Source organism: Schistocerca gregaria, chromosome 6 (genome assembly GCF_023897955.1).
Source record: "Schistocerca gregaria isolate iqSchGreg1 chromosome 6, iqSchGreg1.2, whole genome shotgun sequence".
Classification (NCBI taxonomy): domain Eukaryota; kingdom Metazoa; phylum Arthropoda; class Insecta; order Orthoptera; family Acrididae; genus Schistocerca; species Schistocerca gregaria.
Genome location: NC_064925.1, coordinates 366,446,027 through 366,471,478, shown reverse-complemented (window position 1 = coordinate 366,471,478; position 25,452 = coordinate 366,446,027).

Genomic DNA, 25,452 nt, shown 5'->3' with positions numbered 1-25,452 from the left:
CCCCATAGAAACGTGGCTGCCAAGGAGGGGAAGGCAGCCAGTGTGCACTACATATGCATACCGAGAAGAGTCATTCTGGATGTGGAAAGGGTGCGTCCGGATGCCATGAAGAGCTTGGAGTGCAGCCAACTGCAGGTGGTGGCTCATGTCGGTACCAGTGACCTGTGTCACTTTGAATCGGAGTAGATTCTCTCTGGTTTCGCGCGGCTAGCGAAAATGGCAAAGGCTGCCACCTGACAGTCTTGCTTGTGACATTAAGGTGGAGCTCAGTATCTGCAGCATCGTCGATAGAACCGACTGTGGTCCTATGGTGTAGAGCCGAGTAGAGGGGCTGAATCAGAGGCTCAGGCAGTTCTGTGACCGTGTAACGTGCAGATTCCTTGACTTGCGCCATGGGGTGGTGGGTTTCCCGGTTCTGCTTAATAGGTCAGGAGTCCACTACACACAGGAAGCGGCTACACGGTTAGCGGGACTGTGTGGAATGGACTGGGCGATTCTTTAGGTTACAGTGTCTCAGGGAAACACAGAAAGGGAGTCCGTCTGAAAGGGGGCAGGCAAAACACAGTAAGGTAGTTGCAGAAACGATCGGTATTGTAATTTTAAATTGTCGTAGCTGTGTTGGGAAAGAACCAGAGCTCCAAGTCCTAATAGAAACCACTGAAGCTCGAAAAGTTACAGGTACAGAATGTTGGCTAATGCCGGAAATAGGTTCAGCCGAAATTTCTTCAAACTATCTCGCAGTGTTAAGAAAGGATAGAGTAAATACAGATGCTGGTGGAGTATTTATTGCTGTCAGAAGTAATTTGCCTTGAAGTGAAAATGAAGTTCCTGTGAAATAGTTTGTGTAGAGGTTACACTTGACAATCGGACTAAAATATTAATTGGATCGTTTTAGCGAGCCCCCGACTCAGAAGATATAGTTGCTGAACGGTTCAAAGAAAACTTAGTCTCATTTCAAATAGACTTCAATCTACCCTCGAGATGCTGGAAAAATTATACGTTTACAGCCGGCGGCAGGCATAAAACGTCATCCGAAAGTGTACTGATGCTTTCTCCGAAAATTATTTTGAGCAATTAGTTCATGAGCCCACTCGAAGCGTAAATGGTTGCGAAAGCATACTTAGCCTCTTTAAAACAAGTAATCCTGGACAAAAAGTGAGTATCGTGACGAATACAGGGATTAGCGACCACAAGGCAGTTGCTGCTAGGCTGAATGCCGTAACAGCTACAACCATCAAAAAGAAAAGAAAGGTATATCTACTTTAAAAAGCTGATAAAAATTCTCTTAACACCGTTTTAAGAGACAGTCTTCACTCCTACCGATCTGATCATGTAAGCGAAGAAAAGTTGTGGAATGATTTGAGAGAGATAGTATCGACGGCAATTGAGAGGTATATACACCACATAAATTAATAAGTGATGGTACTGATCCCCCATTGTACATAAAACGGGTCAGACTGCTGATGAAGAAGCAGCGAAAAAAGCATGCCACATTAATAAAAAACCGCAAAATCCACAAGATTGGCAAAGTTTTACAGAATTTCGAAATGAAGCCCGTACTTCAATGCGAGGTGCTATCAATTATTTCCATAACGAAACGCTGTCTCGAAATCTGGCACAAAACCCAAAGAGATTCCGGTAGTACATAAAGCACATCAGAGCCAATTCACAATCAATGTCTTCACTGATAACGACGGGGAAGTCACTGCTGACAGTGCCACTAAAGCAGAGTTATTAAACACGGTTTTCCGAAGCTCCTTCCCAAAGAAGACGATATTAATATTCCAGAATTCCAATCAAGAACAACTGCCAAGGTGAGAAACATAGAGGTAGGCATCCTTGGTGTCGCAAAGCAGCTTAAATCACTTAATAAAAGCAAGTCTTCCGGTCCAGATTGTATACCAGACAGGTTCCTCTCAGAGTATCCTCATACAATAGCTCCATTTTTAGCAATTATATAGCACCGCTCGCTCACAGAAAGGTCCGTACCTAAAGACTGGAACATTGCTCAAGTCACAGCAATACCCAAAAAGGGAAATAGGAGTAATCCGTTGAATTACAGGCCCATATCACTAACGTCGATTTGCTGTAGGACTTTGGAACATAAACTGTATTCGAACATTATGAAGTTCATCTAAGAAAATGATTTACTGACACATAGCACAGATTCAGAAAATATCGTTATTACTAAACACAACTAGCTCGTTATACTCACGAAGTAATGAGTGCTACCGATAGGGGACGTCAAACTGATTCCATGTTTTTAGATTTCCAGAAGGCTTTCGACACCGTTCCTCACAAGAGCCTTCTCAGCAAACTGCTCGCCTATGGAATATCGCATCAGTTGTACGATTGGATTCGTGATTTCCTGTCAAAAAAGGTCACAGTCCGTAGTAATAGACGGAAAGTCATCGAATAAAACAGAACTAATATACCAGCGTTCCCCAACGAAGTGTTATAGGCCGTCTATTGTTTCTGTTCTATATTAACGAAATAGGAGACAATCTTAACAGCGGTCTTACATTGTTTGCAGACGGTGCGATCATTTGCCGTCTTGTAAAGTCATCAGATGACCAAAATGAATTGCACAATGACGTAGATAAGATATCTGTATGGTGCGAAAAGTGACTGAATAAAGAAAAGTGTGAAGTTATTCACATGAGTACTAAAAGAAATCCACTAAATTTCAATTATGCGGTAAATCACATAAATCTGAAGGTTGTAAATTCAACTAATTACTTAGGGATTACAATAACAAATAACCTGAATGGGAGCGATCACATAGATAATGTTGTGGGTAGAGCAAGCCAAAGACTGCGATTCATTGGCAGAACACTTAGAAGGTGCAACAGGTCTACTTACGCCAGGCTTGTCCGCCCTGTTCCGGAGTACTGATGCGCGGTGTGGGATCCGCATCAGGTGGGGCTGACGTATGACATCGAAAAAGTACAAAGAGCGGCTGCTCGATTTTCACTATCGCGAAATAGGGGAGATAGTGCCACAGACATGTACGTTTATTGGAGTGGCAATCATTAAAACAAAGGCGTTTTTCGTTGCGACAGGATCTTTTCATGAAATTTCAATCACCAGTTTTCTCCTCCGATTGCGAAAACATTCTGTTGGCACCAAGCTACATAGGGATAAATGATCATCACGATAAAATAAGAGCTATCAGAGCTCGCACAGAAAAATTTAGTGCTCGTTTTTCCCGCGCGCTGTTCGACAGTGGAACGGTAGAGAGACAGCTTGAAGATGAAACTTCCTGTCAGATTAAAACTGTGTGCCCGACCGAGACTCGAAGTCTGGACCTTTGCCTTTCGCGGGCAAGTGTTCTACTATCTGAGCTACCGAAGCACGACTCACGCCCGGGCCTCACAGCTTTATTTCTGCCAGTATCTCGTCTCCTATCTTCCAAACTTTACAGAAGCTCACCTGAGCAGGAGAGCTTCTGTAAAGTATGGAAGGTAGGAGACGAAATACTGGCAGAAGTAAAGCTGTGAGGACCGGGAAGGAAGTTTCATATCAGCGCACACCCCGCTGCAGAGTGAAAATCTCATTCTGGAAACATCCCTCAGGCTGTGGCTAAGCCATGTCTCCGCAGTATCCTTTCTTTCAGAAGAGGTAGTTCTGCAAGGTTCGCAGGAGAGCTTCTGTAAAGTTTGGAAGGTATGAGACGAGATACTGGCAGAAGTAAAGCTGTGAGGACCGGGCCTGAGTCGTGCCTCGGTAGCTCAGATGGTAGAGCACTTGCCCGCGAAAGGAAAAGGTACTGAGTTCGAGTCTCGGTCGGGCACACAGTTTTAATCTGCCAGGAAGTTGCATATCAGCGCACACTCCACTGCAGAGTGAAAAGCTCATTCTGGAGCTTGAAGATGGTTCATTGAACCCTCTGCCAGGCACTTTATTGTGAATAGCAGAGTAATCATGTAGATGTAGGTGTAGATTGGATAGAACGCAGAAGCTCTGTAACATGGCCTGCTGGATCACCAGACTTAAACCCCCTAGGATGTTATCTTTGGGGCAATGAAAAAGTTTTTTGTATGCTGAGCCAGTTCCTGATGTGAAAACCCTTCAAAGCGTGTTCACGAGCCTGTGATTCTATTCGGAGAGAGGCCGGAACGTGCGAAAGAGTGCGGTAATGCATGATGCGACGTGTGAACGCGTGAATTGCATTCCTTGGAGGTCACTTTGAACATTTGTTGTGACGTGGATCCGATGCAGTTCTTTATTGTGTTCCGGGACGATCTGTTATCGCTGCTTGCACACTGCGCATTTCCGTCCACATATTCATAGGACCTTTTATCCTCCATTTCCGTGCGACTGCTACGGTCGCAGGTTCGAATCCTGCCTCGGGCATGGATGTGTGTGATGTCCTTAGGTTAGTTAGGTTTAAGTAGTTCTAAGTTCTAGGGGACTAATGACCACAGCAGTTGAGTCCCATAGTGCTCAGAGCCATTTGAACCTCCATTTCCAGTTAAAAATGCCTCCCTGCAGTTTATCAGATTTATTAAAGTTCACCCTGTATACGAGCTGTATATTCTTCGTGTAAAGATGAACACTTCGCCCTCCAGTGAATTAGATTAGGAAATGAGACACTTAAAGTAGTAAAGGAGTTTTGCTATTTGGGGAGCAAAATAACTGATGATGGTCAAAGTAGAGAGGATATAAAATGTAGACAGGCAATGGCAAGGAATGCGTTTCTGAAGAAGAAAAATTTGTTAACACCGAGTATAGATTTAAGTCTCAGGAAGTCGTTTCTGAAAGTATTTGTATGGAGTGTAGCCATGTATGGAAGTGAAACATGGACGATAAATAGTTTGGACAAGAAGAGAATAGAAGCTTTCGAAATATGGTGCTACAGAAGAATGCTGAAGATTAGATGGGTAGATCACATAACTAATGAGGAGGTATTGAATAGGATTGGGGAGAAGAGGAGTTTGTGGAACAACTTGATTAGAAGGAGGAATCGGTTGGTAGGACATGTTCTGAGGCATCAAGGGATCACCAATTTCGTATTGGTGGGCAGAGTGGAGGGTAAAAATCGTAGAGGGAGACCAAGAGATGAATACACTAAATAGATTCTGAATGATGTAGGCTGCAGTACGTACTGGGAGATGAAGAAGCTTGCACAGGATAGAGTAGCAAGAAGAGCTGCATCAAACCAGTCTCAGGACTGAAGACCACAATAACAACAACATACGCTACATAATGTTTTCCCTGCCATTCAACTGCACTTTGATAGCTGTGGCAGAACCAATAATTTTCAGAGTAGCTTTCAATTTTAACTTATCTGCTTGCCTTGTTACTCCCTTTCCTGTATTTCTCCATTTTTGTACCTTTTTATTCTGTTTTTTTAATTATTATTTTAATTTCTGTACTGTCTTCACCGTAATCCGAAAGACCACTTCTGCTAGTGACTTGTCAAGGTTTAATTGAAGTTGTAACATTACAGGACATATTGGGACATATTGAAGTATTCGAGACTGTAGACTTTTAGGGGATGTCGATACAGATATGCAAAATGTAAAGGGAAACTTTGGTGATGTTTAAATATTGTACTGTGTCAATATTAGGACATTTTGCACAGAAAGAACAAAAATAGAATTAATGTAAATATATATTAGTGTTAGTAACCTATTTTCATTCAATTTTGTAATTATATTTCATTTTGTAAAAGAAAGACTCACTGTTTGCTGTAGCTCTGATTAATTGTATAAATTATCAGTTTTGAGCTAAATTATTTGGCATAATATGGACAAGATACTTTTAAAAACTCACCAGCTAAAGAGAAAGTCTGTAAATGAACGTTTAATGCACACTTCTGGAACTTTCTATGGAGAAATTCTATATTATGATCGCAAAAATACGAAAACTTGTGAAAACTGTTTCATAACCTAATTTCGAAAGACGATTTGTATCAAGAAATATTGCTAAAAAGATTTATTTACGTTTTGAAACACGATTTAAATCATTTTACATATAAATAGTTGTTCTAAATCACTCAAGAAATATCCAGAATCAAAGGTCAAGATATTTCTGGAAACATCGGTACAAATCTGGTGAAGGTTATCCAGAAGCTGGTAGAAAAATGTTATAAAATCTATTTGGAAATTATGCTTGTAAGAATTTATATGTACTGATCCTTTTACTTACTTTAATCTGTACTAAAATTCTGTAATGTCTAATTTAGTTTTAAGTCGTGAATTGCTATCGTATTGTAAACAAAACATTGTCAATGACTATCATTGTTTGGAAAGATATTAATACACCTAGGAGTTGTCAGTTGCCAGTTCGGATATGCAGTGCGGTTAGCTCTGAGAGTCAGTTGTTGAGTCTGTGAAGTCTGTCAGTTCTGTTTGTAAATAAACGTCTGAAATGAAGAATTACTTGTTGTCGTCAATATGAACTCAAGACCTTTTGCACGAAGCAGACACCTCCTAATGCAACGTTTTAATTTGGTTGAGGAAGCTGGGATCGCTATAAGTGCAAACAAATTGAAGTGGAACATTTTAATTTGGTGTTGAGGAGCTGAAATATTATAAAGTCAATCATTCGATTTATTTTCGCGGAAATTTGAGTGCAGTGTTTTTGAGTGGTATTTCCTCTATTTGCTATAAACAGTATTCCTGTGTTGGTTGTTGTGGAGACTATCGATAGAGGTTGCTGGGACCCATGTGGAGGCGGTGTTAATGGCGAGCATTTCCCACTCGAGTGGTCAGATCTCGGAATCTTCATGGTACTAGCTAGATAACTGCAGGGCTTTGATGACTGACTTCGGAGTTGTAAGAATTTAAATCCTATCTCGCGTCTCAAAGCGAGGCAAGCGTCCCTTATTTAGACTAGTTTTATAATTGTAGCAGTGCAGAAAGTTTATCGAAGCCCATCAGTAAACAGTTCCGTATATACCCGCGGAGTAGTTTGTCGCGTATTTCGCCCCGCGCGTGTCCCATCACTAAAGCAGTCCTCACACGGTCCGAGAAAGCTTCCGGGAACTAGGAGATAGTCGAGTTTTGTGACGTGACAGCGTGGAATTACATTGTTTACAGCATTCCGTAGCGTGGAAGACTGAGTAAGACAGACCAGTTTATGTTCCGTGGAGAGAAACGTGGCCTGTCAGATGCAATAACTCGTCCTGCCTCAGAAGCAGAAACTGTGAGACGCCGTACTGGATATGTCATTTTCAGTTGAGCTCATATTTAGTGAGTTTCAATTGTAACATACCTCCTATGAATATATGCTGTCTGAAAATAACAACTTGGTGATAATCCCGCGAAAATGCATTATTGGTAAGATCTGTCGTAATAAATTGACGGAAAATGTCGTATTGGTGGTTAAATAATTTTCGTAATTGCTTGTTTTTGTATAATAACTTCAATGTTACGAAAGCATGCCGTTTCAAGAAAATGGCGCAATGAAGATTTAACAAACATGCATTGTTCTTCATACAATTTTGTAATTATGTGTCAAGTAAAGCCTTATAAGCGACCAAGGCCTTCACGATATTCTAACATAAATGACAAGACCATACGTTACACAAAGCTGCCGTAGAGTAGTGGATAGAAACTTGGAGTCACGAAGTCAATAGCAGTTTGTTTGCGTATTGTCTTATCCAAACATATTGTAAGTAGGCTGTTTAGGTTTTTATGTTAGTAACGTCACGTAGCGCTCTGTATGAAAATCACTGACTGTGTTGTGTGCAGTCTGTGGCTGGTTTGCATTGTTGGAATTTGTTATTGTAGTGTTGGGCAGTTGGCTTTTAACAGCGCGTAGCGTTGCGCAGTTGGAGGTGAGCCGCCAGCAGTGGTGGATGTGGGGAGATAGATGGCGGAGTTTTGAGAGCGGTTGATCTGGACGTGTGTCCCTCAGAGAGAGTAAATTTGTAACACTGGATGTCATGAAATGATATACATACTATGACTTTTGAACACTATTCAGGTAAATACATTGTTTGTTCTCTATCAAAATCTCTCATTTGCTGACTATGCCTATCAGTAGTTAGTGCCTTCCAGTAGTTCGAGTAACGAAGATTTTTGTGAGGTAATTAATTCATGAAAGGTATAGGTTATTGTTAGTCAGGGCCATTCTTTTGTAGGGATTATTGGAAGTCAGATTGCCTTGCGCTAAAAATATTGTGTCTCAGTTTAGTGATGATCAGAATAAGTAAAGAGAGAAATGTCTGAGTGCGTTCTGTTTTGCTCAGCTGTTTGAAAATCAAATAACGTAAGGGGTTTACCAGCACAGTAATTCACTAATTTTTCTAAGGGGACGTTTCATATGTCGACCCTTAGCCGAGGATATCTCACTGAAATCTGATTTTTTCTTGTAATTTGTGTAATTAGTGTAGCTATTGTTTATTGCTGGCGCGTAATTGTAGAGAAAATCTTATTTATAGTTGTTGTTTTTCGTTGTTGTAACATAAAACAGATGTGGCATGCACGTAGATTTGCACCAAGTATTTCGCAGTTGTGCTTGCAATTAATTAGATATTATTTTCAGTGCTACGTTAATGTGTTTTCTTATTTTGCTTTTCAAATTGTGCATTTCTGTGTTATTGTGTGAGATATTGTGATAATAATGGCGTGTGAAAAACGTAATACTAGGCTCCAAAGTAAACTGAGAAATTACAGTGAAGACGAGAGTAGTGTGTTAGCCCCACCGTGTGATGAATTAACTAATGTTCAATATTGTAATTTGGTAATTGTGCATAGGAAAATGGAGCGGGCGCCAAATAATGGAGTAGACAGTGAAACAATTAGTGAACAGGGAATCATTATCGATAGATCGGTCGGCAACAGCTCGCCTCAGGATTCCGAAATGACAGGACACGATCTTGCAAATACTGTAGATTCAGGTTCTGCGTCCTCACCATTTTCTCAAATAAGTCAAGGCACATTTTCTGCTTTTCGAAATGCGTATATTGCCGGTTCAAATGCGCTGCCGAATAGCACTGCAGAACATGTTTCGAACACCAGTGCATTGTTATTACAATTAATGGAACAAATGGGGCAAAAGCTTCAAAAGTTATACACAACGGAACAAAATCTTCAAAAGTTACACACAAAATCAGAGACAAACACAGTAACAGCTTCAAAAGTTAGACTCAATGGAACAAACGCTTGAACAAACATGTGAAGGTTTAGTTGCTGAGTTACTTAAAATCGAATTGAAATGTCAAAAAGTATGTAATGACGTAAAAACACAAATTTGTGAGCATTTTCAACCTATTTTTTCGCGTCATGAAAATGCATTGCAGAATCATGAAGCAGCCATAAAAGAATTGCAAACTATTGTTCATGAAAATCACGAAACCTTACAAGCTAAAATTGAATCAGCTGCATCTACCGATTCGGTTACGCAACTTGCAAAAACTCAGGAAAACGTAAAGGACACAGAAGATGCGATTACAACACACATGGACACACTGAAACTTAGTTCAGAAAAACACATTGAGGAAATAAGTTCACTATCGGAATAAGTAGTTCACTAACTTATCTACAAATGTAGATGATGATCTGAATGACACAAGACCCGTAGCCTTCACTGACACAGAAGAGTATGAACAAATTAGAAAATTCAAACAAAATCAAAATCAAATCAATACACAGAACAAAAGAGAAATTCGGGAAGTACAAGATCAGTTGGCATAAGTAATACAATAATTATATACACTCCTGGAAATTGAAATAAGAACACCATGAATTTATTGTCCCAGGAAGGGGAAACTTTATTGACACATTCCTGGGGTCAGATACATCACATGATCACACTGACAGAACCACAGGCACATAGACACAGGCAACAGAGCATGCACAATGTCGGCACTAGTACAGTGTATATCCACCTTTCGCAGCAATGCAGGCTGCTATTCTCCCATGGAGACGATCATAGAGATGCTGGATGTAGTCCTGTGGAACGGCTTGCCATGCCATTTCCACCTGGCGCCTCAGTTGGACCAGCGTTCGTGCTGGACGTGCAGACCGCGTGAGACGACGCTTCATCCTGTCCCAAACATGCTCAATGGGGGACAGATCCGGAGATCTTGCTGGCCAGGGTAGTTGACTTACACCGTCTAGAGCACGTTGGGTGGCACGGGATACATGCGGACGTGCATTGTCCTGTTGGAACAGCAAGTTCCTTTGCCGGTCTAGGAATGGTAGAACGATGGGTTCGATGACGGTTTGGATGTACCGTGCACTATTCAGTGTCCCCTCGACGATCACCAGAGGTGTACGGCCAGTGTAGGAGATCGCTCCCCACACCATGATGCCGGGTGTTGGCCCTGTGTGCCTCGGTCGTATGCACTACTGTGGCGCTCACCTGCACGGCGCCAAACACGCATACGACCATCATTGGCACCAAGGCAGGAGCGACTCTCATCGCTGAAGACGACACGTCTCCATTCGTCCCTCCATTCACGCCTGTCGCGACACCACTAGAGGCGGGCTGCACGATGTTTGGGCGTGAGCGGAAGACGGCCTAACGGTGTGCGGGACCGTAGCCCAGCTTCATGGAGACGGTTGCGAATGGTCCTCGCCGATACCCCAGGAGCAACAGTGTCCCTAATTTGCTGGGAAGTGGCGGTGCGGTCCCCTACGGCACTACGTAGGATCCTACGGTCTTGGCGTGCATCCGTGCGTCGTTGCGGTCCGGTCCCAGGTCGACGGGCACGTGCACCTTCCGCCGCCCACTGGCGACAACATCGATGTACTGTGGAGACCTCACGCCCCACGTGTTGAGCAATTCGGCGGTACGTCCACCCGGCCTCCCGCATGCCCACTATACGCCCTCGCTCAAAGTCCGTCAACTGCACATACGGTTCACGTCCACGCTGTCGCCGCATGCTACCAGTGTTAAAGACTGCGATGGAGCTCCGTATGCCACGGCAAACTGGCTGACACTGACGGCGGCGGTGCACAAATGCTGCGCAGCTAGCGCCATTCGACGGCCAACACCGCGGTTCCTGGTGTGTCCGCTGTGCCGTGCGTGTGATCATTGCTTGTACAGTCCTCTCGCAGTGTCCGGAGCAAGTATGGTGGGTCTGACACACCGGTGTCAATGTGTTCTTTTTTCCATTTCCAGGAGTGTATTCATGTTTTTATTTAAGTGCTCTACAGACACAAAAACACGGCTAGTATAATGACAAAGAAGGAAACAAGCGTAACCTGGCACCTTTACGCAGGTCCGTTTTCTTAAATAACCAGTGCTACTTGCGAGGCAGGTAAAGCCGACAATTATCTGCACTGAGAGCGCAACGGTCGCAAATCATGATGAAGAGCACGTTCTGTGTGGTGCAGTAGGGCGGCTTAAGAGTGCATGGGTAGTGACATTCAGGCCGCGCCTACTCGTCTTTACAGATTTCATTCAGATTCATGATACATTCCGGACTTGGGTCAGAAATTAATAACCAAGCTTTTAGAAAGAAAAAATAGCAGTTTTGGTGTGATTTGGACGGGGTCTGAGTCACTTATGTTAGTGCAGTGCCAAAGCTTACCGACCAATAATTCTTAGGTCGTCGGATCGAGTCCCTCTGTTAAAACATTTTTTTTTTACTTTGCTTACACTGCCAATAAACCGAAATAATGCTCAGTATATTTTATTTATAAATATTTTCATAAAAGGGATGAAAAGGAAAGGCAAAGCTTATTTTGGGATTTAAAATAAATTTCGACCCAGGGACAGTGAAGCATATACAGAGACTGCATACATAAAATGAGATGCTTCCATTGTTATACAGTTGATGAACTAGTAACTTTTTTGGCATCTTGCAAACGTTATAAACGGCCCATTTTTACAATTACTTGTTTGTTTTATAGCTTCTATACAAAAACAAACTTTTATAATATTCATAAAAGGTTCTCTCTCATCGCACAGATTGACAGAAAACCAGGCTTAATGCATGATTTGGCCAAATATTAGCGAGAACTGGTTGTTATGTACACTGGAATGTATTTTTGACGCAGTTTGACGAGTTTAGAGCAGTTTTGAAACTTTTTGATCAAATTCTTTTGACGGCGATAAAAACACGGTTGCGCTAGTGATGTGCATTTGGGAGGAACCATTTTAATACTGCACGATGTCATTCCTTCATCTTCTCGAAAACTGTCGTCGTACAGTTGTAGATCTGTTTGGCTCTCCCACGGGTTATTGACAAAAGCAATTTGTTTTCCTGCAAGTGGGGTTTCATCAAATCAAATACAATATATTGACCTTTATTTCGGTTTATCTGCAATGTAAATAACGCAAAAACTGTAAATAAAAGTCCTACAGAAGGACTCGATCCCATGACCCATCGATTACCCATAAGTATTATTTCCGGTGCCTGGAAAGTATTCTAACTTAAATGACTCATACACGCGCCAAAAATGCAATTTATTTTTTCTAAATGCTTGGCTGTCTGGAGCCCCTACTTCTGTCACTTTCGTGTCTGGCTAAGCCTCTGATACGTCACATATATGGGCGAGATCGTAGGCGCAGTGGCCCTAGGGAAGGTGGCTGGTTATCTCTGAAACAACTGTTTTTTGGTTATACCGTCTCTTTTTCCCACATCAGTTTTAGTTCTATTATTTCCTGTAATAAAAGTACAAATCAAAGAAAGATTGAAAAATTTTGTCTCTCCCAGTTCCAGGACATGCGGTATCAAAATACTGAATTAAACAGGCAAATAAAAGAAAAATTGTTCCATCCACAGTCCGCTGCTTTTCTCGAAAACCGATAAGGGGTTAAATACTACAAAAGAATCATCAGTATTCTCCTACTAACACAGATTTTTTGTAATTCTGTTCAAAAATTGTGTTGTAATCGGGGATATTATCCTTATTTCGACATTACGAATGGTCAGTGCTAAATGGTGAAGTATGAGTTTAAGAACGCTGTTTTTCGTGTTAATTTGTTCGTTTTCAACGGCTATAAGCAGATAAAGGGATTTTATGTAGACGCTGGCGTTCCCCAAGGTTGTGTTAGAGGCCATTTGTTGTTCGTCATCTATATAAACGATTTAGGAGACAATCTGAGCAGCCGTCTTAGGTTTTTTTTGCAGATGACGCTGTCGTTTATCGACTAGTAAAGTCATCAGAAAATCAAAATGAATTGCAAAACGATTTAGAAAATATATCTGTATGCTGCAAAAATTGACAGTTGAGCCTGAATAACAAAAAGTGTGAGGTCATCCACATGAGTGCCAAACGGAATCCGTTAAACGTCGGTTACACGATAAATCAGTTAATTCTAAGCGCCGTAAATTCAACAAAACAACCAAGGAATTACAATTACGAACAACATAAATTCTAAGGACCACGTAGAAAATGTTGTAGGGAAGACTAGCCAAAGACTGCGTTTAATTGGCAGGCACTTAGAAAATGTAACAGATCTACTAGAGATTGCCTAAATTGCACTTGTCCGACCTTTTTTAGAATACTGCCGCGCGGTATGGGATCCTTACCAGACAGGACGGAGTACATCGGAATAGTTCAAAGAAGGGCAACATGTATTGTATTAGCGCGAAATATGGGAGAGAGTGACACAGAAATGATACAGTATTTGGGGTGGACATCATGAGAAGAAAGGCGTTTTTCGTTGCATGGGAATCTTCTGACGAAATTTCAATCACCAACTTTCTCCTCCGAATGGGAAAATATTTTGTTGACGCCACCCTAAATAGGGAGCAATGATCACCATTATGAAATAAGGGAAACAGAGCTCGCAACGAAAGATATAGGTGTTTGTTTTTTCCGCGCGCTGTAGGAGATTGTAATAAAAGAGAATTACTGCGGAGTATCCATGTAGATGTAGCAGTAGATCAGCTACTTTCTATTTTTAATGTGTACTATGTATGAACTGTTGTTATGTTTTTAATTATTACTGTTACCCTAATTTCCTTCCTCTTTGAAGCATCGTACATTATTGCTACATGACTTCGTAAAAATATTTCCAGGCTAGGGTTGGTGCGATTCTGCAACACAACGGATGTTCGGCGACGACAGCGAGAAACTACGGTGCAGACCAGGTGGGGGGAAGCCTTGTACACTTCACGTATACGCATACCTTAAGCCACAACACACGGCAACAGGGACACTATTGTCTCAGGAATGGTTTACCAGTTCTTATTCGATGTGCCTATTGCTCGTTTCTGTCGGCTCTTTGTGATCTGATGCTACTTCTGAGTTACACTTAAAGTGCATAAAACATTCTCTTTGATTAGGAGCATGAAAGGAGTGCTGCGAACCATTTATCTTAGTTAGTTACGGAGTTAACACATAGAAGAACATTTACGTGTGTATTATCTGTGGCTCCAGAGTAGTTTAAATCTTAGGACATGCAGTCCTCTTGCTGTACAGTTGCGTGTAGTTGGACATGAAGCATTCTGTGCTCGGTTTTGAGTGTTTACTGTGATAACCTGAGCTTCTTATTATGTCCCCAATTTCATGATAAATCTGTTTATCTTAACATCTGTTTAGAAGCACGAAATTTTGAAGATTTTTAGAAAATTTTTACATAAAGTATTCTGTACTTGTTTAAATCCCGTCAGATCTGTAGCTTCATGTTTTTGCATAACAGGGCATGGCAACAAAACTGGAAGATGAGGAGATAGTGGAGTTACTCCAGAAGTTTTACCCGTCTTATATTGATACACTATTTTTTTAAATAGAAAAGCATCTGAAATAAAATACGTTCTTGACTAATCCCAACTCGCTAATTTACAGGACAAACAAAAAACTGACACCACGCTATATGTGGTCACCAACTGAATATTTCCACTTGCTCTCCAAAAGCTGAAGAAATTTAAGATGACACTGATAACAAGAAATATCTCTTAACCTTTTTTCAGAACAAAAGAAGAAAGAAGAGAGTTTCCACTTTCAGATGAGATTTGAATCCAAAATCTTGGAGCTCATTGCTAAACAATACTGCAAATCGTGGAAAGTGTAAAAAATATGCTGTTTACAACACAAAATCTAGTGCTTATTCAAAATGTTTCCAAATTGAGGTGTTTTTTATGTGTCAGTGAGAGACATAATTGTTTTTATCAGAATCAGTTCTCATGAATAACTTTGTCGATGACTGGACCATTATCACCTCACAGGACTAGAAAGTACCTTTTTGAAACAAATGAAATAAAACACCAAAAAATATATTCCTCCTGTATTCTTTGTACTAAAGTAATTTCCAACCTGAGATAGGTATATGTAATGAAAATTGTAAATTTTTAAGTGTTATCCAAGAGTATGGCAACGGCCATGCTGCAGTGGATACAGACCGGTTCCCGTGAGGTCACCGAAGTTAAGCGAAGTGGTCGGCACTTGGATGGGTGACCATCGAGGCCGCCGCGCTGTTGCCATTTTTCGGGTTATACTCAGCCTCGTGATGCCAATTGAGGAGCTACTCGACCGAATAGTAGCGGCTTCGGTCAAGAATACCATCATTACGTCCGGGAATGCGGTGTGCTGACCCCACGCCCCTCCTACCCGCATCTTCCTCTGAGTATGACACGGCGGTCGGATGGTCCCGATACGCCCCTTGTGGCCCGTAGGCGGAGTGTTTTTTTTTATCCAGGAGCATAAGCGACATACTGATTACAAAGATGTGTGTGTGAAAGAACGCTGCAAGGCAGCTATCGCTGAGGCAAAGTATGTGTAGCAAAGAGCTTATGTTAGGTCGAGCAGTTGTTGGCAGTTGTAGCTCCGGAGTAGCAGGAGTAGCTCGCCAGAGGCGGGCAGTGTCTGCTGCGATGCTCCGGAGTGGGCAGTCCCTTAGTATTAAATATTGTGTAATAATTTCAGTGTTGTGTACTAATGATTTATAGACGAAATAAGATATGACGTACAATTAATTAAGAAAATGCTACAAATATTATGAAATTTTGATGAAGAATGTTTGTACATATTGTTACATCGACCTAAAATAAGGTAATCAATATTCATATAATTGTATGCACATTTGCTGTTGAACGAATATGAATGAGACCAGCTTTGTATGTAACCCAAGTTTTTTATTGTATTTTTCTGTAAAGATAATTTGAAACTTCCTGGCAGATTAAAACTGTGTGCCCGACCTAGACTCGAACTCGGGACCTTTGCCTTTCGCTGGCAAGTGGAAGGTAGGAGACGACATACTGGCAGAAGTAAAGCTGTAAGTACCGGGCGTGAGTCGTGCTTCGGTAGCTCAGTTGGTAGAGCACTTGCCCGCGAAAGGCAAAGGTCCCGAGTCCGAGTCTCGGTACGGCACACAGTTTTAATCTGCCAGGAAGTTTCATATCGGCGCACACTCCGCTGCAGAGTGAAAATATCATTCTGGTGAAGATAATTTGTTTGCGCAAACGTAATTTTTGTGGTACGGCTTAACATTTGCAAGTCAGTTTACAATATAGTAAGATTTTCAAGTAAGACATTACGGTCATTCTCCTCACTCATGTTACGCCTCCCAGTTCCGAGACGTTTTTATTTAAACAAATTCTAAACGTGTCTCAGTCAAATATCTTGCATTTTGGCTTTCGCAACTGTAGTTAGTTTAGTGTTGCTGAGAGCAGGACAACGCGTTATCCAAGGCGACACCAATACGAGGTAAGAAATTTATGTCACACAGTTCATGGATTTTCACACAGGGACCACTGTTCTACTTATTCAGATTTACAGGGCCGTAGTAAGATCGAGTAGATCTGAATGCACTTACCTCTAATTTGTCATTATCGGGCACAGGTTTTAATTAATTTTGGTTTGCTGGCATTGCTTTCCTGCTAGTAAACAGATTGTTTAATACAAGATCAGGCAAATGTACAGGTACACGTAATCAGGTACGCAGTCAGCACACCACTTGATATAACTGTTCTTTGTTAGACATAAACATCACACTTTACTTCAGACATAAACGTTAGAAACCTGCCACGATAACATAAAAAAACTGAGAACTGTCAACACAAAAGAAAAAAAAATCAGGCTATAAAGGGTTGAAATAGCACTGATCACTTTATTCATTTTTTTTTATAAAGTAATATTTAAAACCAATGCTAATTTTATGAACAAAAATTTTTGGGTCTTGCCCACTCGTCTCGTATAGGGTGCTTAAAGGATGCTGCGTTCTCGGAATGTTATACAACAGTTGAAACAAATAATATTAATAGTTTTATTTCTATAAATCAGATTTGACAATACTTAACTTGAATGTACAGCAAGTGTCACAAGCCATGGGCGACGTGCAAAAAGTAAATGATCCTCGCTGTAGACAAAGTCCAAGTGAGCATTTGATATGGATAACTACTAACAGTTCTCGTAGCACTCTGTGCTAGGCCGTGTTAATACGAATGTTCACTAATGTCCATATACGGCCGAGGCAGAAAGGAGTGGCGCTTATATTCACTTCGGCTTGAGGGCGCTCCTGTCGTGATGCGGTCCTATTCCTCGCACCATTGGTCGACGTCATTTCACCGCCTTCTCTGGTCCTGCCTCCTTTGTCTTCGTTAATGCGCTTGTGGTTACTCGAGAACAAAAATTGCTCCCATTTAAAAAAAAAGGTTAATCCAGAAACAAATTTTTTTAGCACTACTGCTATGACTAATTAATATTTCAGTTTTTTACTTGGTTATTATCAAAAAAATGAAAATAAACCTGTTACAGCTGAGACAAATCAAAATACCGAAAAACACCGGTTATTCAGAACTGAAATATCCGTATCGGTTTTAACCAGTCGGTTTTTCCCATTCCTAGAAGTCCCTGTGAGAGGGACTTCGCTCGGCGTCACAGAAGCTTCGAGAGCGGAATGTTTCGACTCGCCCAGAGCGGAAAGCAGGACCGTAGCTGCGGCTCCGAAAGCTTGATTGAGTTCTCATTATCTGTGAGAGTAATAAGGGGCCTGTTCTCTGCGGTACGCAATTAACACTCCATTAATACGCTTCCCTGACCTGTCCGAGACCTGCGAGGACCCACTCAGCATCTGTCGGTTTGCGCCTACTTGAAAGCCAGCGACTAACACATTCTGATCAGCCGGCAATTAAAAGAGATCGCATCGGCTCCACCGCGCGATGTACGACGATTCGCTGCGACGGTCGGCGACGTCCGATTAACGAACGAACTAAATCACCGCCCCCACGCCTCCGTCGCGTCACAGCCTACCCACAAAAAAGCGCGCGTAATTGACGACATCTCCGAACGGCGTCTGCTGCAACCGCGATGGGAATATTAAATATTCTTCCTCCTTTGTCAGCTACCTCCACGATTTATTGCCGCTGCACTCTTATTATACGTTAAGCGGACGGGCAAGAAGTCCGAAACGAGGAAAAGGAAGCAAAAGATTCGTCGATGTGTGTCAGCTAAATATTACGCGAGCCTCACAGATAAGAGGAACACGGCAATTGACGGTACCGGAAGATAAGTGAGAGGAATAAAATGTATTTGGAATGAGTGCGTGAATATCAAAGAGCAGCGCGTAGCAGGCAGATAATTGTCGATCTGAGCTCTTCTCTTTGCACGCTGTGGCACGTCCATCGCGATAAATGATTTAATAACTGCTGGCTGTGAAGGGCGAGCGGAAAAAGGCAACCAGGTACTGAATCTACTGGGGCTTCAGGGTCCGTTTTTTGCGCTGTAGCTCGTATTCCTGTCTGTCCGTGTGTGTGTGTGTGTGTGTGTGTGTGTGTGTGTGTGTGTGTGTTTGTGTGTGTGTGTGTGAGAGAGAGAGAGAGAGAGAGAGAGAGAGAGAGAGAAAGACAGAAACAAGTTATTGACAGTCCTGAGATGTCAAATGACGAGCCTTCCACTTGGTTTAGTTGCGTTATGACGATCGGAATCTGTGAGTAATGATTTATGATCAGTCTCTCACCCACATTGATCAGCCGCTCTTGTACTGGGAGGTATCACAGAGGACCAGTGTGGGTCATAATTATCCCAAGGCAACGAAACTTGATAGATATTCTAATGCGTTAATGGGGAATCCATTAATGCTGGAAAAAAATTAGTTCCAATTTTGACCACTAGTTGCAAATCTGGTACTGCGAATGCAATAAAGAGGCATAGAATTATTTCTGTATATAATGAATTTGGAACGGGACGTGGGCAGAAAAGGGCCAGCCGGTGTGGCCGATGAAATGAGGTCAGAGAAAAAAAACAGTTTCTTTAGGGTGACCACTTAATAAAACACTAATGACAACATTAGTCTATGGTTTACAGAAATCATTAATGGAATAAGGACAACAACCAACTTACCATTAGATTGGACCTTGGCATTAATACACCCACTGCGTGAAATTGAAAGAAAGCAGCAGCGAGCAATTATAGAGCACTCTCACACTTGCCAGTAGCGTCTAAGACCTTCTCCACGGCACTTTGAAGAGAGCCGAAGGATTACTCGACCTGCGCCTAGGAGAATATCAAACAGAATTTAGGAAGGGAGGATCTTGTGCAAAATAAATATTATATCTTAAGAACGTAATAGAAATAGAAATGAGGAAAATCGTTAACTTGAAATAGACAACTGTTGCAGGTTTTTAAATGGTCTGAGACCCCATCTATAGATATGCACTAATCAACTTCATAAAGAAATTCTGAGCCGACAATACAACAACAAAAGCAGTTCAAGGAACTTAAACAAACGCAAACTTTAGAAGTACCATTTATGGGGAAGCTATCAAAAGCAGTTGAAATGAAGTCAGATGTAAGACAAAGAGATGGTTTGTCATATTTACTTTTGAACTGTGCATTAGTGAAGGTATTGAGAGAATGGAGAAAATCCATCAGGACTGTAGGTATTCAACTAAGAAGAAATCGGAATAAAATCGCGATAGACTGTCTAGCTTGTGCGGACGAGATGACGTTAATTACAGACTCAGAACAAACCACATAACCAACAGCCAAAGTAGGAGCACACATACCACATGAAAATCCGCAGTTCATGACAAATATCAGTGACGCCCACTAAGAATCTTAAAATCCATAACAAAACAATATCTGGACCAAATTGTTTTAAATCCCTAGGAGAATGGATAGCGAGCGATACAAAAGAAAAGACAGCACTAGAATTCAAATTAGATAAAATGGAAAGCGCATTCCACGCGAAAAAAAAACAACGTATCAAAAATCTTTGTCCTGGAACACAAAATTAAGACACTAACAAATAGTGATCAGACCTGAAACACTGTATGGAACAAAAACACTTAAATAAACAAACTTTGGGTGAAACTGAAAACACTTGAAAAAAGAATCCTAACCAAAATATTTCGACTCAAAAAAGATAGTAATGCTGAATACAGATTAAGATCAAACAGAAAGCTGTATCTGAAAATGGTAAATCGTACTGACGTAATAAAGAAAAGAAGACTACAGTTTTATGGGCACATATACCGAATGGATAGTAACAGATGAACCATGAGGATCTTCAACTTATTAAACCGACACAAATACAAACCCACACGGTTCACTGAAACTGACAAAGATATGAAAACCAATGGAATTAAATCAGACATAAAAGATAAAATAACACTTTTTAAATAAACAGAAATGGTAGGATTTCAGGAAAAGAAGATACCAGCAAATGGAAGGAAGTGGATCCAGGAAGAAAAGGAACGTCTTCCTGGAAGGATAAAGGAAGTCTGGGAGCAAAGAAAATTAAACACAAAGAAGCAAAGCCAAAGTTGATTTCCCGTACCCTTCATAAGGTTTATTCGAATGAAAAATAAATATACAGAGAGCAAGAGATGCATACAGCGTGTTTCCGTAAGAGTTTGCAAAAATTTTATGGAGGTAGAGAATGCTTCACTGCACAATTTTAGGTAGGGAACTCAGAGTCGAAGAAGCCAACTTAAGGAGATGCGGAAGTGAACTTGTGTAGCATTACCGTTTTCCAGCTTATTTACAGCTAACATGCGTACAAGTTTGCACGTACTTTGCTGTTCATTTACATGTACAGTCTTTATTTACTGCAAGGAAACCAGGAGGACGACCCAGATTACTAGGAAGTCATTATGCAGATTTTGTTTACTTGTCCATAATGTGGCTCTGATGTATTTACATTGTCCCATGACAGAACGAGCTATGAGTCAACAACAGACCCATTCAATACTCAGTGCCATTCAGAGACGTACAGAACAATACGATAGAGCAGTACCGGTACAGAACTCATGGACATGCACCTTGTGTATGAAGAATTACGTTGCAACGCTCTCGCTACTGAAAGGTTGTACGGAAACATCCTGTATCTATTAGAGTAGGTCACTGGATTACAAATGAAGAGGTCCTAAATTAAATCGCAGAGAAAAGAAGTTCGTGATATAACAAGACTGAAAAAAGACGTCGGTTGACAAGAGACAGGCTGAGGCATCAAGGATTAAACAATTTGGCATTGGACGTAAGTGCATGGTGTAAAAGTTGTACTTTTGATAGCTTTTCTTATGTCTTGACCACAGTTTTGTTTCAATCTGTGTTGATCCATCAAGGACAGGGGACATCAGCTGGTTAAGTAATTGTCTGCTTCAATGAAATTCTCCAACAGCCGTGTACCTATTTTATTTCGAAGACAACCGGTTTCGGCATTCCACTAAGCCATCTTCAGGCCCCTGCATAATAAGAGTATACATGTAGTGTATATCATAGTGTACAAAGCAAGCTTATAGAAAGTGACGGGAAATCATAAAAGCGCTAAAAGCTGCAAAATCAAAGTAGTGGCGTTAAACCAAATCTCTGTGCACATCCAGTACAATAGACTAAAACGTGTACATATTTGTTAGTCATAAAACTGTTTAACACTGTGGATTTATAAGCGAACTTGTAAAAACATTAAACAGATCAGAACTAGTCAGTATACAATCAGCAGCTCAGCTGAAACAAAGTTTTTTTTTTTTTTAAGTATCCTACATACGTGTAATTCTTGTAGATGAGGGAACTCCAGTATCTATGAGGACTTATCTTCATTTAAAGTAAAATGTCAGTAATCTATGAATTACAATAATGTGCATATTTACGGCCTAGGTACTATCATAACTGGCGGTATAATTAGTTGCCACAGCATCAAACAAAGAACTTGACGTAAAACCCAACGGCAGACGACACATTAAGAGAAAACAGCATGCAAAGAGCACGCTCAGAATATTCAAAAATACTTTACGGGCCTAAGTTATACAGCAAATCTAAATAAAAAGATATGATTTGGTATCCTTTATTTCACTTAACAGGTCGGCAATACCCTAGTGTAACAAACCAACAAAGATCTTAAATCCTACTTAAGTGTGGGAAATTTTCCAAGTTCTCAGCCGACAATGACATACTATTTCCCTGGGAGTGTAAGGAAATATCCTAACGACCTAGCTATAGATGACGAACCCATTTAAATAAGAAGACACAGCAAGTTGTGTCGTGATAACGTAACGAGAGTATGGAAAAATGGTAAAAGGGGTGTATGTACTCATCAAAGTTGGAGCTCCCTAAATGAGTAACATATTTGCGTGCCAAAGGGGCACCGATATTGCGCAAAAAAGAGTCTGTTAACTGGAACCATATTGCAAAGTACTCGAGGGAGGAGTGAACAATACTACTCAAAGCATGGCGAGTAACGAAGTAAGCCAAAACAAATGACAGAAAGTGTTAGTGCCAGTCCAAATATGTACAGAGTCTCAAGCCTATTATGCCCCACATTGGCAGCCCGTCAACTCAAAAATTATATAACTAACGCCAGGTCAACATGGTCTGATGTTGACCTAACGTTAATTATATGCATGAAGAGACTTTCACAGGATAGACAACCGTGGCGAGCTGCATCAGATCTGTTTTGGGACCAATGACGACGACGACAATAAAAACAACGACAACCACCAAAATATTCCTTACTTCCAACGTTTATCTTCTACAGAGTGACTCAAAAGAATGGGAAATTTTGAAACCTGTTGTGGCAACGCTTCGAAGCAAGTGGCGTCGAATGACATATAATTCTGTTCGCACCATCTTGCCATTTAGTAACCAGCAAGCACGGAACAATGGAACAATGTGCAGCGTGCCTTTGCGGGTAAAGCCCTATTGGATCTTTCTAAGGAGTTTGATACAGTCGACCACAAGATTCTATTAAATAAATTAGAAGCGTTAGGAATAAGAGGGGTAGCTAATGACTGGTTTCGATCATACATAGCAGATAGCGTACAAAGAGTAGAGATAACACATACTTCAAATAGATCTAAGCATTTAGTAAAACACTTATCAGAACCCAAATACATTAATATAGGCGTTCCGCAAGGTAGCATATTAGAACCAATACTATTCCTGATATACACTCCTGGAAATTGAAATAAGAACACCGTGAATTCATTGTCCCAAAAAGGGGAAACTTTATTGACACATTCCTGGGGAGAAAAATACATCACATGATCACACTGACAGAACCACAGGCACATAGACACAGGCAACAGAGCATGCACAATGTCGGCACTAGTACAGTGTATATCCACCTTTCGCAGCAATGCAGGCTGCTATTCTCCCATGGAGACGATCATAGAGATGCTGGATGTAGTCCTGTGGAACGGCTTGCCATGCCATTTCCACCTGGCGCCTCAGTTGGACCAGCGTTCGTGCTGGACGTCCAGACCGCGTGAGACGACGCTTCATCCAGTCCCAAACATGCTCAATGGGGGACAGATCCGGAGATCTTGCTGGCCAGGGTAGTTGACTTACACCTTCTAGAGCACGTTGGGTGGCACGGGATACATGCGGACGTGCATTGTCCTGTTGGAACAGCAAGTTCCCTTGCCGGTCTAGGAATGGTAGAACGATGGGCTCGATGACGGTTTGGATGTACCGTGCACTATTCAGTGTCCCCTCGACGATCACCAGAGGTGTACGGCCAGTGTAGGAGATCGCTCCCCACACCACGATGCCGGGTGTTGGCCCTGTGTGCCTCGGTCGTATGCAGTCCTGATTGTGGCGCTCACCTGCACGGCGCCAAACACGCATACGACCATAATTGGCACCAAGGCAGAAGCTACTCTCATCGCTGAAGACGACACGTCTCCATTCGTCCCTCCATTCACGCCTGTCGCGACACCACTGGAGGCGGGCTGCACGATGTTGGGGCGTGAGCGGAAGACGGCCTAACGGTGTGCGGGACCGTAGCCCAGCTTCATGGAGACGGTTGCGAATGGTCCTCGCCGATACCCCAGGAGCAACAGTGTCCCTAATTTGCTGGGAAGTGGCGGTGCGGTCCCCTACGGCACTGCGTAGGATCCTACGGTCTTGGCGTGCATCCGTGCGTTGCTGCGGTCCAGTCCCAGGTCGACGAGAACGTGCACATTCCGCCGACCACTGGCGACAACATCGATGTACTGTGGAGACCTCACGCCCCACGTGTTGAGCAATTCGGCGGTACGTCCACCCGGCCTCCCGCATGCCCACTATACGCCCTCGCTCAAAGTCCGTCAACTGCACATACGGTTCACGTCCACGCTGTCGCGGCATGCTACCAGTGTTAAAGATTGCGATGGAGCTCCGTATGCCACGGCAAACTGGCTGACACTGACGATGGCGGTGCACAAATGCTGCGCGGCTAGCGCCATTCGACGGCCAACACCGCGGTTCCTGGTGTGTCCGCTTTGTGCCGTGCGTGTGATCATTGCTTGTACAGCCCTTTCGCAGTGTCCGGAGCAAGTATGGTGGGTCTGACACACCGGTGTCAATGTGTTCTTTTTTCCATTTCCAGGAGTGTACATCAGTGACTTTCCCAGTAGCGTTACTCATGGAGAAAAAATTCTCTTCGTTGATGACAGCAATAATATAGTCACTGAGAAAACAAGATAACTCCTTGCCGAGAAAGCAAATGAAACTCTCAAGGAAGTTTGTGATTGGTCAATAAGCAATAACGTGACATTGAACATAAAGAAAACTAATGCCATGGATTTCAGTTTGAAGAGGAAAAATGACAATGTTAAATTAAATGTAGATGGCACCTCTGTAGACTGCGTAACAAATGCAAAATTCCTGGTGTGTGTGTGTGTGTGTGTGTAGTGAGTGAAGTGTTATGAAACAATGTGTGTAGAGTGTGTGCAGTGACTGATAGTGAGATATGAGTGAACATTAACTAGAAGTCTGTAAATATATGTGTAGACGAATTAGCTTATTTTTAATTGGTCTAAAATTGTAAATACTTTGACATGTCCTATATGCTTCTAAAAAGAGATCTACAGATGAATAAAGCTACTACTACTACTACTACTAATACTAATACTACTACAAGAATGGAAGTGTGGAGGCCACGCGTCGAGAAATTCGCCGTCATTTCAACATTGGACAACATGGTCAAATTTCCCCAGTGCATGCAGTCATCACCTGCGTCCTCAATTTTGAAGCAAAGGATTCTGCAGGGAGACTTCGAACCGCTCGTATGGAAGACGATATCGAGTGTGCGAAATGTTTTTGTAAGAAGCCCATAGTGCTCAGTTAAACGTCCGACAGAGTGTCTGCAGTTGCGTCGTTCAAGTGTTTAGTGAACACTGAA